Genomic DNA, 14,432 nt, shown 5'->3' on the forward strand with positions numbered 1-14,432 from the left:
TGCTATAAATAATCACCATCAGGAATTGTCTGGGGAGTCCCCGTTCTTTTGTGTTTACGGGCTCCATCCTCAGTTTTGTACTCTGCGTCAGGGGGGCTCTACTGGCGTCCTGGAGGAGGACCAGTTAGGAGCACAACTGTCATCCGTTTGGAGGAGAGTGAAACAGCGCTTGCTAAGCGTAGGTGCAAGGTACAAACGAGTGGCTGACAGTAAACGTGTGACAGGTTCGGATCTGAGTGTTGGTGACTGGGTGTGGTTGTCCACAAAAAACATAAAACTCAAGATTCCATCCTTGAAATTGGGTCCAAGGTTTATTGGTCCATTTAGGGTTGCCGCCATCATTAACCCGGTAGCCTACCGTTTGGCGCTCCCTACGGTATATAAAATACACAACGTGTTCCACAGATCTTTATTAAAAAAGGTGGTGGGTTCTGTGGACACGGCGCCTATGCCACCGCCAGTCTTGGTGGATGGCAATTTGGAGTTTGAAGTCTCCAAGGTGGTTGACTCTCATGTAGTGTGCCGCACATTACAGTACCTGGTACACTGGCGTGGTTATGGGCCGGAAGAGAGGTCCTGGGTATCAGCCTCGGACATACATGCGGACCGGCTGGTCAGTATGTTTCACCGCCGCCATCCAGACAAGCCGGGTCCTATAAGTCGTGAGGGCCCTGGGGTCCCTCGTAGAAGGCGGGGTACTGTCATGTCGGACGCTGTTCACACTAGGGCATCCGACAGACAGCAGTAATTCCACTTACGTCCACTACACGCTCAGTGGCGTCGGCTAGATTTTATCCAGCTTGCTTGGGGTTAATCTAGCTGGTAATCAGGTTGGAGGCTGGGTCACACCCACGGCCTTTAAATAGTCGCGCTGGACTTTGGGCTTCGCCAATTATAGCTTGTGCTTTATGCCTGGTGATTCCGGTCTGGAGTGGTGGTCTTGTTGTAGGAATATCGTATCTGGTGGTGTATAATCCTTTGTCATATTCCTCCTTCCTATTTGTATTTGTTTTGCCCTGTGCACATTATAGTGTATTCCTGTGTGTCTGCGGTGTGGTGAGTTTTTCATTTTTCCCTGTCTGTGCTTTCTGTGGAGATTGGTGTGTGGTCTCTTCACTGGGTGGCGGGTGGTAGTTTCAGCTTAGGGCTGAAACAGGAGTCAGGGTCTGGCCTGGTAGCCCAGACATGCACACCTTTAGTGTAACTTCTGGGAAAGGGACAGACAGGGTTTCCCTAGCCTGAGGGATATCACAGGGGCCCGGGTAACCAACCTTAGTCTACCCAGTTCCCCCGTGACATACCCCTTAGACAATTATATATATATATATATTAAATTCAAATAAAAGAGAGAAACACAAATAGCCTCTAAATAATAAGTCTTGCTAAGGATAGCAAATGAAGTTAATTAAAGTGCCTGTGCTGATGTAAGATTTTAGAGGTGTGCCCAAGTCCTATGTGAAGTAAATAATCAATTGTATTATCATAGGCATACCATATGAATTTGAGCTTTGGGTTAGCAAATCCCTCTTATTTAGGCAAATGAACTACAAGTGGCAAAGTGTAGTGCAATGAAAACAGGCATTGAACCTCTCAGACTATACTTACAAGGTGTGTGGAGTCAGTGCCGTGTCCCTCCACCGAAAATCTAGCTAAACTGGAGAGCAAATGGATTTATAGACAGGGGAGTATAGCCCCTTATGGGCTTAATGAAAACTCCGTTTTCAGTGCGTTTTTAAAAATGGTATCATAATTGTTACCAAATTTTAGGGAATTAGGGTTGTTGCAAGTGATATTTTAACCCCTTAACGACCACCGATATGCCTTTTAATGGCGGCAGTTAAGGGTACTTAAACCACAGCGCCGAAACGGCACTGTGGAAAAATTGTATAGTGCCCCCCAGAATTTCTCTGGGGTCTCAGCTTCCGGCGGTAGCTGAGACCCCAGAGAACAGGATTCGGGTCGGTTTTTACCGACCCCTGTGTTGCAATCGCCGTTATTAACGGTATTACGGCAACTGCAAAAGAAAAAAGAAAAAAGGCCAATTTTCCATTTAATTTCTCTCTCCTCTGATGTGATCGCACATCAAAGAAGAGAGAAATAGGGTCCCCCGATCCCTCCTTGGTACCTCCCGGTGTCCCTGGACCCTCCTGCTTCCCCCCACGGCCGCCAGTGTCTTCTTCCGGGAAGCAAATAGCTGGCACATGCGCAGTGCACCCATTCCATATCTACTGGCTGGCACCCAGCAACAATAGGAGATTATTCCTATTGGTTCATTTTGATCACTGTGATAGACCTTATCACAGGGATCAAAATAAAAAAAATAGTAAACCACCCCCCTCTTTATCACCCCCTTAGTTGCAGAAAATTAATAAAATAAAAAAATGTATTTATTTCCATTTTCCCATTAGGGTTAGAGTTGTGCTAAAGTGAGTTGGAATAAAGTGAGTTGGACGTTACTTTGTGAAAAAATAGAAAATTTGGGAAAAATTTTGAAATATTTGCAATTTTCAAACTTTTATTTTTTATGCCCTTAAATCAGAGTCATGTCAGACAAAATAGATAATAAATACGATTTCCCACATGTCTACTTTACATCAGCACAATTTTTGAAACAAATTTTTTTGGGAAGTTAGAAGGTTAGAAGTGTTAAACCCCTTCGCCCAGAAGTCTGTTTTCACCTTCCTGACGAGGCCAATTTTTAAAATTCTGACTGTGCCATTTTATGATGTCATAACTCTGGATCGCTTCAATGGATCCCACTGATTCTGAAATAATTTTCTTATGACATATTGTACTGATATATTGTACATATATATATGTATTGATAGCGTTAAAATTTCTTTGATATGACTTACGTTAATTTGTGAAATAAATGGAAATTTTGCAAAAATTTAACATTTTTAATTTTATAAACTGTTAATTTTTATGCCTTTAAATCACAGAGTCACATCGCATAAAATAGTTAATAAATAACATTTCCGACATGTCTACTTTACATCAGCACAAGTTTTCAAACATAATTTTTTGCTTGGAAGTTATAAGGGTAAAAAGTTGACCAGCGATTTCTCATTTTTAAAACAAAATTGGCAAAACCATTTTTTAGGGACCACATCACATTTGAAATGACTTTGAGGGACCAATAGGACAGAAAATACCCAAAAGCGACACCATTCTAAAAACTGCAACCCTCAAGGTACTCAAAACTAGAGGTGAGCGAATACAGTATGTTCGGGTTCCCTCTTATTCGGCAAGTTATAGCGCTTGCCGAATAAGCTGCAGAGGGAACCTGGCTTCCTGGATCACGCTGGATGATCATCTCAATACTTTGTAATATATCCTTTGTTGGCAATGACAGAGGTCAAACGTTTTCTGTAAGTCTTCACAAGGTTGCCACACACTGTTGTTGGTATGTTGGCCCATTCCTCCATGCAGATCTCCTCTAGAGCAGTGGTGTTTTTGGCTTTTCGCTTGGCAACACTGACTTTCAACTCCCTCCAAAGGTTTTCTATAGGGTTGAGATCTGGAGACTGGCTAGGCCACTCCAGGACCTTGAAATGCTTCTTACGAAGCCACTCCTTCGTTGCCCTGGCGGTGTGCTTTGGATCATTGTCATGTTGAAAGACCCAGCCACGTTTCATCTTCAATGCCCTTGCTGATGGAAGGAGGTTTGCACTCAAAATCTCACGATACATGGCAACATTCATTCTTTCATGTACCCGGATCAGTCGTCCTGGCCCCTTTGCAGAGAAACAGCCCCAAAGCATGATGTTTCCACCACCATGCTTTACAGTAGGTATTGTGTTTGATCGATGCAACTCAGTATTCTTTTTCCTCCAAACACGACAAGTTGTGTTTCTACCAAACAGTTCCAGTTTGGTTTCATCAGACCATAGGACATTCTCCCAAAACTCCTCTGGATCATCCAAATGCTCTCTAGCAAACTTCAGACGGGCCCGGACATGTACTGGCTTAAGCAGTGGGACACGTCTGGCACTGCAGGATCTGAGTCCATGGTGGCGTAGTGTGTTACTTATGGTAGGCCTTGTTACATTGGTCCCAGCTCTCTGCAGTTCATTCACTAGGTCCCCCCGCGTGGTTCTGGGATTTTTGCTCACCGTTCTTGTGATCATTCTGACCCCACGGGGTGGGATTTTGCGTGGAGCCCCAGATCGAGGGAGATTATCAGTGGTCTTGTATGTCTTCCATTTTCTAATTATTGCTCCCACTGTAGATTTCTTCACTCCAAGCTGGTTGGCTATTGCAGATTCAGTCTTCCCAGCCTGGTGCAGGGCTACAATTTTGTTTCTGGTGTCCTTTGACAGCTCTTTGGTCTTCACCATAGTGGAGTTTGGAGTCAGACTGTTTGAGGGTGTGCACAGGTGTCTTTTTATACTGATAACAAGTTTAAACAGGTGCCATTACTACAGGTAATGAGTGGAGGAAAGAGGAGACTCTTAAAGAAGAAGTTACAGGTCTGTGAGAGCCAGAAATCTTGATTGTTTGTTTCTGACCAAATACTTATTTTCCACCATAATATGCAAATAAAATGATAAAAAAACAGACAATGTGATTTTCTGGATTTTTTTTCACAGTTTGTCTCCCATAGTTGAGGTCTAACTATGACGTAAATTACAGACGCCTCTCATCTTTTTAAGTGGTGGAACTTGCACTATTGCTGACTGACTAAATACTTTTTTGCCCCACTGTATGTATTGAACACCTTCAACCAATAGGTAGTTCACAGAAGTTTATAACGTAGAGTTGTGAAAATAAAAAAATCTAATTATTTTTAGCTCCAAATTTTGCATTTTTACAATGGTAACAGGAGAAAATGGACCCCAAAATTTGTTGTTCAACTTCTCCTGAGTTCACCAATACCCCATATGTCATCGAAAACTACTTTTGAGGCACAGTGCAAAGCTCAGAAGGGAAGAAACGCCATATTATAGTACAGATTTTGCTGCTCTTGTTTGAGGGCGCCATGTTACATTGGCAGTGCCCCGGAGATGCCAACACAGCAGAACCCCCCATAAGTGACCCCATTTTACAAACTAAACCTCTCTTTCTAATGAATGTGGCAATACCCCATATGTGGATGTACAGTACTGCTTAGCCATATGGTGAGACTCGGTGGGACAGAGCACTATTTGCCTTCTGGAATGCAGATTTTGCTAGAATAGTTTGCGGATTCCATATAAAGAACCCATAAGTGATGAAAAACAGAATCCCCCTCAAGTGACCCCATTTTGGAATTTATCAACAGATGCAGTGAAGATTTTGACTCCATGAGTGTTTTCCAGAAACAAGCAGCAGTGGATGTTGCTGAATGAAATTTGCAAACTGCCAACTGCCGTTGTAGTGACCAGTACATTTTACCTTGCCCATGCTTCTGGAGACACAGACCTGTAAATTAGGGTCCCTTTCCACTTGCGAGAGAAAAAACGGTCCGTAATCTGGACCGAAAAAACGGATGTAACGTATGTGATTGTCATGCGAGTGTCATGCGAGTGTTATGCGAGTGCCATGCGATTTTTTAATCGCACCATCAGTATGACATCCGTATGCAATCCGTTTTTTACGTACAGCAAAAACGCAAGCAATCAGAATTCATGTGTGCTATCACTATATAAAGGCATTTAGCAACATGTGTGATTGCTTGTTGTGATGTTTGTTTGGGGCATTTTTGACTAAACACCAAGCAAGCATGGCTGCCAGAAATCTTAGTCTGGACCCTACTGAGGAGCTCCTCTATAACTGGATGTTATCACGGGAATATGGAGTGGGATATCCCCTTGTTGATGCTCCCAGGAGGCAGCAGCAATTTTGGGTGCATCCGCTCCTCACCCATCATCCGAGAAAAGGACATTTTGCGCGCCTATATCAACATCTGCGGATGCATAGGGATACATTTTTTGCCTACACAAGGATGTCAGTTGAGGCCTTTGACTTTCTCCTTGCAGAGCTTCGTCCAGCCATTACGTTTCAAAATACCCGTTTTCGTTGCTGCATTTCTGCAGAAGAACGTCTCCTGTTAACCTTAAGGTATATTTATAAATGAAAAGCACATATTGTAAACATTTATGAATGTAGATATATCCCAAAGCAAATTGACATGTTTGCTGAAATATTTGGCAAGCCATTCCTGCACACTGGTTTTGGACATGTTAATGAATGGCCAAATTAATACAATTAACATCACTCTCCTTTATAATTTAAACTCAGGTATGTATCCTGATAATTCCGACATTGTTTGATCGCTACATATTGGACTTTAAGATGTGAAAACAAAATTAACATAACATTTTTTGAATCCAAACATTTTGTTCCCATACTACTTATTTCCTTTCAGCAAGGGTAACATGAAAAATGTTACTCACAAAGTTGGCCTATTTGGCCTGAGTACGCAGATAACCCATATGTGTGCTTAACCCACTGTTTGGCCGCACCACTATCCATAACCATTACCCTACCCCTACCTATACTTAGGGGTAGGGTTATGGTTTGTATTTTTATTCGATTTCCTTTTTTTATTATCCGAATATTTATTATTTATTTAAACATGGTCTGATATTCATCATTTATAATTTTGGCTGTTTTTGTTTTGCTCTTTACATTTCTAGGTTTTTGTTAACAGGACAATCCTATGCTTCACTCCATCTAGAGTTTCTTCTGGGCGTACCGACTATATCAAATATAGTGAAGCACACATGCTCCCAGATATGGATTGCCCTAAAGAACAAAGTGATGCCTCAGCCCACAACAGAAGATTGGGAACGTATTGCTAATGGCATCTACGACACGTGCCACTTTCCAAATTGTCTAGATGCCCTTGATGGGAAGCACATCCGAGTCAAGAAGCCGCCGAACTCTGGGTCCCTATACTACAATTATAAGGGTTATTTTTCTGTTGTCTTGTTGGCCTTAGTTGACAGCAAGTACAATTTTATAATTGTAGATATAGGGGCCTATGGAAGAACTGGAGATTCTCGAATCTTCAGTTCTTCCATTATGGGTCGGCGGCTGAAGGCCAATGAATTGGGTGTGCCACCCCCAAGAAGCCTTCCTTCTTCTGGTGGGCAACCAATGCCATATGTAGTAGTTGGTGATGATGCATTTCAGCTAACAGGGAATGTGATGAGGCCTTATCCGCGACGGGGTCTGGACAGACGTGGGCGCATTTTTAACTACAGATTAACTCGTGCACGTCGTCTGGTGGAATGTGCATTTGGTATCTTGACAGCTAAATGGAGGGTCTTGCATAGTTCCATCCAGTTAAGCCCAAACAATGTGGACATAGTAATAAAGGCCTGCGTCATACTACACAACTTTACCCGTCAAGATGATGTCTCTGTGTCTCTGGATGGCGTTTTAGGCTCACCAATCAATCCTCCACACATTGCACAGGCTTTGCCCATACGCACCCAGCTGTCAGGCCTCAGAGTCCGTAACTTTTTCTCAAATTATTTTGTTTCGCAGGAGGGAGCAATACCCTGCCAAGAAAATGTTGTAATATGATTGTTTAAAATTGTGGTGTATTCGTTATGTTTCTTCTAATTGCTCAAAAATTGAGATTCTATCTGTATCCCAACAATGTTTATATTTTTAAAATAATGTAACTAATAAAAGCCAGAACAAACATGTTGTTTAATTTAACAAACATAAAAACAAGAATCAGCCTTCATTTTGATAAACACAAAAAGTGCCATACTTGGCAATGCTTGGCTAATTTCACAAATAACAAACATTACAAGTCAAACAAACAATGATTGGCTGTTGAGGGTGAGGTTGCTCTTTGTGATGTTTGCAATTACTAGTGATGTTTATTGTTTGTAGGCAAACGAATATTGTGTGAATGGGTGGGTCTATGATGTTATGTTATGGCTTCCTGACGGGGGATATACGCATCAGGTCATACATAACTGCAAACAGTATGTTTTTCAGAATGGCAGGATAGTCTTGTTTTGCGTTGCCCAAAAAGGCCTTGGTGTTGTGGTTGTTGTTGGCCAACTTTACCATGGCCATAAGCATTACAAAAACCATTTTTTTGCCCATGGTGGTACCTCGCACTCCATAAATGTGAGCAATCAGATGATGGAGGCACGGTGGCATGAAGAGGCTATTTACAAATAATGGCCTATGTTAGGACGGCTTATACTCGGCGGGGTCTTGACCGTCATATGAGGAACTTGAATTACGTAATAATTTGTAACAACAAATATACTTTAGTATAAGCCGATATTTAATGGCCATTTATCAAGGCCACAAATTCCCCCTCTTGGCTTATACTCGAGTATCTTGGTCAATTATTTGGAATCATTACATTGGCTACATGTTGTAATGTAAAAATATACACATATATTTTTTGTAACTACATTTTGCCTTGGAAATAGTAGAACAACCAAAACTAACAAGGCTTCCTTTTGCCTAAACTTTCAACTAGACAATGTTTGAAAATAATTAACCATTGAAACAGTTTCAAACCTTACAAATCAATAAAAGAATGATGTGATGTTGTTGGTGAAGAGGTTGAACTGTGAATATTGGGGCCTTCTGGAAGAGTGCTTTGCTCACATGGAGCATTTAGATTGATTGCTGCTGGGGGGTTGGCCTGTGTTCGCATTGGTTGTTGATGACTGGGCACATAATCAACTTGTCCATGAGAATAGAAAGCTGCTTGTTGTGTATGTTGCTGGGGAAATATATTGCTGGGTTGGGCAAAATTATAATTTTGTTGTTGAGCCCGAGGAAGCCAGCCTTCACCCTGCCCAACTACATTTGCTGCCCTATACTGTGGACCATATTGGCCTTGCTGACCATAATGTCTTTGGTATGGGGGCCATGCTTGCTGAGTCTGTGTGTGGGTAATATTGCTGATGGTGTTTGAATAACCACCAAAAGGAGGCGGTTGGCCTATGTTGCCATGCTCCTGTCCTAATTGCCCTTCCCCAATAATATGACGTGGCAATGATTGTGTGGAAATTACAGATGAAGATGGCCGCCCAGAGTCTCTATTTTGACTACTTATAGCTGTTTGTTGTGACTCCCTAGTTGCAGGGACATGAGCAGCGCCAGAGCTGGATGCATCGGGGCAGGCAGACAGCTGTTGGTGGTTTTTCTCAATTATTTCAAAAAGCTCACGAGGATTTTGGGGGGGTTGCAGCATGTATGAGGTGCATTATCGCTGTTTTCGTATTTAGCCTTAAATCCATTGGTATTCGGCGAAGATGTTGGGCCAAGCTGCGACAAAATGCCTCCTCTCCATCATCTGAAATGGTGCGACCAATATAATCCATGACATGTCTATCAATCTCCCTCCTTGTCACGAGATTTTGGGCTTCTCTCCTTCTGCGCATTTGCTGTGGTATTGATGCCAGTGGTGAGCTAGATAAGGGCAATGTTGGGCTGCTGCTCCTGGGCTGGTCTTCCTGCTGTGCATCATCCTCTGGAGGGTTTGGTGCGTCTCGACCTTCCTCCTCTGATGGTCCAGGGACATCTTCATCACTTTGGCGTTGTTGCTCATGTTGTGATGGCTGTTATGACCCCAATGGCGAGGGTCTCAGAGGAACGTGGAAGTCTGCAGAATACAAAAATCCAGCTCATAGGGCAGTGGTAACTGGGTTGACCATATATCTACTCCTAACGCCAACACTAGAAGTAGCCGGGGATCATTCCTACGTTGATTCTAGATGACACGCGCCAGCCGGAGAATCTAGCTACCCCTAGTAGAGGAAAACAAAGACCTTTCTTGCCTCCAGAGAAGGGGACCCCAAAGCTGGATAGAAGCCCCCCACAAATAATGATGGTGAGGTAAGAGGAAATGACAAACACAGAAATGAACCAGGTTTAGCACAGAGAGGTCCGCTTACTGATAGCAGAATAAAGAAAGGTAACTTATATGGTCAACAAAAACCCTATCAAAATCCACACTGGAAATTCAAGAACCCCCGAACCGTCTAACGGTCCGGGGGGAGAACACCAGCCCCCTAGAGCTTCCAGCAAAGGTCAGGATATAGATTTGGAACAAGCTGGACAAAAATACAAAACCAAAACAAATAGCAAAAAGCAAAAGGCAGACTTAGCTGATATAACTGGAACCAGGATCAGCAGACAAGAGCACAGCAGACTAGCTCTGATTACTACGTTGCCAGGCATTGAACTGAAGGTCCAGGGAGCTTATATAGCAACACCCCTAACTAACGACCCAGGTGCGGATAAAAGGAATGACAGAAAAACCAGAGTCAAAAAACTAGTAACCACTAGAGGGAGCAAAAAGCAAATTCACAACAGTACCCCCCCCTTAGTGAGGGGTCACCGAACCCTCACCACGACCACCAGGGTGATCAGGATGAGCGGCATGAAAGGCACGAACTAAATCGGCCGCATGAACATCAGAGGCGACCACCCAGGAATTATCCTCCTGACCATAGCCCTTCCACTTGACCAGGTACTGAAGCCTCCGCCTGGAGAGGCGAGAATCCAAGATCTTCTCCACCACGTACTCCAACTCGCCCTCAACCAACACCGGAGCAGGAGGCTCAGCAGAAGGAACTACAGGCACAATGTACCGCCGCAACAAGGACCTATGAAATACATTGTGAATAGCAAACGACACAGGAAGATCCAGACGAAAAGATACAGGATTAAGGATTTCCAATATCTTGTAAGGCCCAATAAAACGAGGTTTAAATTTGGGAGAGGAGACCTTCATAGGAACAAAGCGGGAAGAAAGCCACACCAAATCCCCAATGCGTAGTCGGGGACCCACACCGCGGCGGCGGTTGGCAAAGCGCTGAGCCTTCTCCTGTGACAACTTCAAGTTGTCCACCACATGATTCCAGATCTGCTGCAACCTATCCACCACAGAATCCACCCCAGGACAGTCAGAAGGCTCCACATGACCCGAAGAAAAGCGAGGATGGAAACCAGAGTTGCAGAAAAAAGGCGAAACCAAGGTGGCGGAACTAGCCCGATTATTAAGGGCAAACTCAGCCAACGGCAAGAATGTCACCCAATCGTCCTGATCAGCAGAGACAAAACACCTCAAATAAGCCTCCAAAGTCTGATTGGTTCTCTCCGTCTGTCCATTAGTCTGAGGATGGAAAGCAGACGAAAACGACAAATCAATGCCCATCCTACTACAAAAGGATCGCCAGAACCTGGAAACGAACTGGGATCCTCTGTCAGACACAATATTCTCAGGGATGCCGTGCAAACGAACCACGTTCTGGAAAAACACAGGAACCAGATCGGAAGAGGAAGGCAGCTTAGGCAAAGGAACCAAATGGACCATCTTGGAGAAGCGATCACATATCACCCAGATAACGGACATGCCCTGAGATAGCGGAAGATCAGAAATGAAATCCATGGAGATATGTGTCCAAGGTCTCTTCGGGACAGGCAAGGGCAAGAGCAAACCGCTGGCACGAGAACAGCAAGGCTTAGCTCGAGCACAAGTCCCACAGGACTGCACAAATGACCGCACATCCCTTGACAAGGAAGGCCACCAAAAGGACCTGGCCACCAGATCTCTGGTGCCAAAAATTCCCGGGTGACCTGCCAACACCGAGGAATGAACCTCGGAAATGACTCTGCTGGTCCACTTATCCGGGACAAACAGTCTGTCAGGTGGACAAGACTCAGGCCTATCAGCCTGAAATCTCTGCAACACACGTCGCAGATCCGGAGAAATAGCTGACAAGATAACTCCATCTTTAAGAATACCAACAGGATCAGCGACTCCAGGAGCATCAGGCACAAAGCTCCTAGAAAGAGCATCGGCCTTCACATTCTTTGAACCTGGTAAATACGAGACAACAAAATCAAAGCGGGAGAAAAACAATGACCAGCGGGCCTGTCTCGGATTAAGGCGTTTAGCAGACTCGAGATACATCAGATTTTTGTGATCAGTCAAGACCACCACACGATGCTTAGCACCCTCGAGCCAATGACGCCACTCCTCAAATGCCCATTTCATGGCCAACAACTCCCGATTGCCCACATCATAATTTCGCTCGGCAGGCGAAAACTTCCTAGAGAAAAAGGCACAAGGTTTCATAACAGAGCAACCAGGGCCTCTCTGCGACAAAACGGCCCCTGCCCCAATCTCCGAAGCATCCACCTCAACCTGAAAGGGAAGTGAGACGTCAGGCTGGCACAAAACAGGCGCCGAAGTAAACCGGCGTTTCAACTCCTGGAAAGCCTCCACGGCAGCAGGAGCCCAGTTAGCTACATCGGAGCCCTTCTTGGTCATATCCGTCAAAGGTTTCACAATGCTAGAAAAATTAGCGATAAAACGACGGTAGAAGTTAGCGAAGCCCAAGAACTTCTGAAGACTCTTAACTGACGAGGGCTGAGTCCAATCAAGAATAGCTCGGACCTTGACTGGGTCCATCTCCACCGCAGAAGGGGAAAAAATGAACCCCAAAAAGGGAACCTTCTGTACACCAAAGAGACACTTTGAGCCCTTGACAAACAAAGAATTTTCACGCAAAATTTTAAAGACCAACCTGACCTGCTCCACATGCGAATCCCAATTATCAGAAAAAAACAAAATATCATCCAGATAAACAATCAAAAATTTATCCAGATACTTCCGGAAAATGTCATGCATAAAGGACTGAAAAACTGAAGGCGCATTGGAGAGCCCAAAAGGCATCACCAAGTACTCAAAATGACCTTCGGGCGTATTGAATGCGGTTTTCCATTCATCACCTTGCTTAATGCGCACAAGGTTGTACGCACCACGAAGGTCTATCTTGGTGAACCACTTGGCACCCTTAATCCGGGCAAACAAGTCAGACAACAGCGGTAAAGGATACTGAAATTTGACAGTGATCTTATTCAAAAGCCGATAATCAATACAAGGTCTCAAAGATCCGTCCTTTTTTGCCACAAAAAAGAATCCCGCACCAAGAGGGGAAGAAGACGGACGAATATGTCCTTTTTCCAGAGACTCCTTGATATATGAACGCATAGCGGTATGTTCAGGTACCGACAGATTAAACAGTCTTCCTTTAGGAAATTTACTGCCTGGGATCAAATCTATAGCACAGTCACAGTCCCTATGAGGAGGCAGTGCACTGGACTCAGACTCACTGAAGACATCCTGATAATCAGACAAATACTCCGGAACTTCCGAAGGCGTAGAAGAAGCAATAGACACAGGCAGGGAATCCTCATGAATACCACGACAGCCCCAACTTGAGACTGACATAGCCTTCCAGTCCAGGACTGGATTATGGGTCTGTAACCATGGCAGCCCTAAAACAACCAAATCATGCATTTTATGTAAAACCAGGAAACGTATCACCTCGCGGTGTTCAGGAGTCATGCACATGGTAACCTGAGTCCAATACTGCGGTTTATTTGCTGCCAATGGTGTAGCATCAATACCCCTAAGAGGAATAGGATTTTCTAATGGTTCAAGAGTAAATCCACAGCGCTTAGCAAATGAGAGATCCATGAGACTCAGGGCAGCACCTGAATCTACAAACGCCATGACAGGATAAGATGACAGTGAGCAAATCAAAGTTACAGACAGAATAAATTTAGGTTGCAAATTACCAACGGTGACAGGACTAACAACCTTACCTATACGTTTAGAGCATGCTGAGATAACATGTGTAGAATCACCACAGTAGTAGCACAAGCCATTCCGGCGTCTATGAATTTTCCGCTCATTTCTAGTCAGGATTCTATCACATTGCATTAAATCAGGTGTCTGTTCAGACAACACCATGAGGGAATTTGCGGTTTTGCGCTCCCGCAACCGCCGGTCAATTTGAATAGCCAGTGCCATAGTATCATTCAGACCTGTGGGAATGGGAAAACCCACCATAACATTCTTAATGGCTTCAGAAAGGCCATTTCTAAAATTAGCGGCCAGTGCACACTCGTTCCAATGTGTCAGCACGGACCATTTCCGAAATTTTTGGCAATACACTTCAGCCTCGTCCTGCCCCTGAGACATAGCCAGCAAGGCCTTTTCAGCCTGAATCTCAAGATTGGGTTCCTCATAAAGTAAACCGAGCGCCAGAAAAAACGCATCAAGATCAGCCAATGCCGGATCTCCTGGCGCCAGCGAAAAAGCCCAATCCTGAGGGTCGCCCCGTAAGAACGAAATAACAATTTTTACTTGCTGAGCAGAATCTCCAGATGAACAGGGTCTCAGGGACAAAAACAATTTACAATTATTCACGAAATTCCTAAACTTAAACCTGTCTCCGGAAAACAGTTCAGGAATCGGTATTTTAGGTTCTGACCTAGGATTTCTGATAACATAGTCTTGTATGCCCTGCACACGAGTAGCCAGCTGGTCCACACTTGTAATCAAGGTCTGGACATTCATGTCTGCAGCAAGCATAGCCACTCTGAGGTAAAGGGGAAGGAGAAAGAAAAAAAAAAAACTCAGAATCTTCTTTCTTATAATCCCT

This window comes from Ranitomeya variabilis, chromosome 1 (genome assembly GCF_051348905.1).
Source record: "Ranitomeya variabilis isolate aRanVar5 chromosome 1, aRanVar5.hap1, whole genome shotgun sequence".
NCBI lineage: Eukaryota > Metazoa > Chordata > Amphibia > Anura > Dendrobatidae > Ranitomeya > Ranitomeya variabilis.